Genomic DNA, 1,710 nt, shown 5'->3' with positions numbered 1-1,710 from the left:
TTTAAGCGGCGGAACGGAGGCGGCGCGGGGGGCGGGGCGGCCAAGGGCACAGCCCAGGGGTGTTGAGACCCCTCCGGTCGGGGTTTGGTGGATGGGTTGTTTCAAGTGCTTCAAGTGGGAATGAGCGAGCAGCCCTGGGAGTGAGGGATGTGCCGCCCCACCGGGAACGGCGATGTGACACTGAGGGACGTGGCCAGAGGGCACGGAGGGGTCGGACTTGGGGGTCTGAGAGGTCTTTTCCAGCCTTCGTGGCTCTGTGCTCGTGACCCCCGCGTTTATACCCTCGTATTACAAATACCACCGCTTAGACCGCAAAACACGGCGGGGAAGGGACGGGGGGACGGACGATGCTTACCGGACTGCCCGGTTATCCACAGAAGCACCGCCTGCGGAGCTGCAATCAGAGCCGCTCACAGCTGTCCTCCTGCTCTCCCTACGTGGCAACGAAAGAGGTTTCAGGAGGAATTATTGCAGAAGCGACCGCAAATAATAATATGCCACAACGCACAGAAAAATACCCCGACCTGCATCATTAAAGTGGTTGTTAGTTATAAAGAACGGTTTGAAAATGCCCACACATTGATTTTTCTTCAAAATCACATATATACAGGAGATGGGCTCAGCGATCTGAGTCCAAATAGGGATCTCCTATGATACGTTACATAGATATTATAGCAACGTTTCTCCCAGCTGTTGCTTATGTATCCATTACTTATTGGCTGCTTTTGAGCAGCTCCCAATTTGAAATCAAGACAAGCTCTGAGATGAGCACCTATCAGCACAGATATGTAAGAAATTCAAGTGTGGAGTGACTGCATCAGCTCCCAGCTGCCCCAGCAGTGCATTCCTCCGGCTGCCCCACCCAGGCTGGAAAAGACCTCCAACACCCCCAAGTGCAGCCTCAGCCACCCCCACTATCCATGTCTCTAGGTGGAAGGCTGTATTACAAATCCTCGCTTTTATTCTATTAATTGTATAGGTTTCACATGGACACACACAAACACACCCCACTCCCCCTCACTGTAGTGCTTCCAGCCCAAACAATGATCCAAAGCCAGGAGACATCTATCAGCAGGGGCTCAGCACCTGAGAAAAGTGCACTTTGGAGACTCACCTGCAACGTCTTCCACCTCCTGCTCTCCCAAAGGAGCACCTGGGTTGTAGACCTGGGCTTTGCTGATGGCTGGGTTAGGAGCAGGAATGCAGTGCAGCAGAGTGGTTTGGATTCTTCACAGGTGTGCTCAGGCTGCACTCGCAGATATGCAGAATTACAGTGCTGATGGACGTTTCAAATGCGAAGCCCTTAATTAAAAAGTCAAAGGCATCACTTTGAAGAGCAGAATACCACCGCTGCTCCATTCATTACCTTTACCAACGAGTTCCAGTTGCTTTCTTATATTTTCATCCCAGAGAGGCAGCACAGCAAAGCCAAAGCAAAAATCCAGGGCAGACATTTAGAACACGATTCAGCTCCAGAGCAGCCCTCATTACTTCAGTGGAACATCCCCAAACTGCTGCAGCCACTCACTGGCATCAGAGCTGCACAGACTGTGCTCCAAAGCACAGGTGGGAATTACAAGGCTACAAGCATCTGATAGCACTGAATCCACTGGAACAGGTTGCCCCAGGAGGCTGTGGATGCCCCATCCCTGCAGGCATTCAAGGCCAGGCTGGATGTGGCTCTGGGCAGCCTGGGCTGCTGGTTGGTGA

Source organism: Excalfactoria chinensis, chromosome 6 (genome assembly GCF_039878825.1).
Source record: "Excalfactoria chinensis isolate bCotChi1 chromosome 6, bCotChi1.hap2, whole genome shotgun sequence".
Classification (NCBI taxonomy): Eukaryota; Metazoa; Chordata; class Aves; order Galliformes; family Phasianidae; genus Excalfactoria; species Excalfactoria chinensis.
This window is presented reverse-complemented; position numbering follows the sequence as displayed.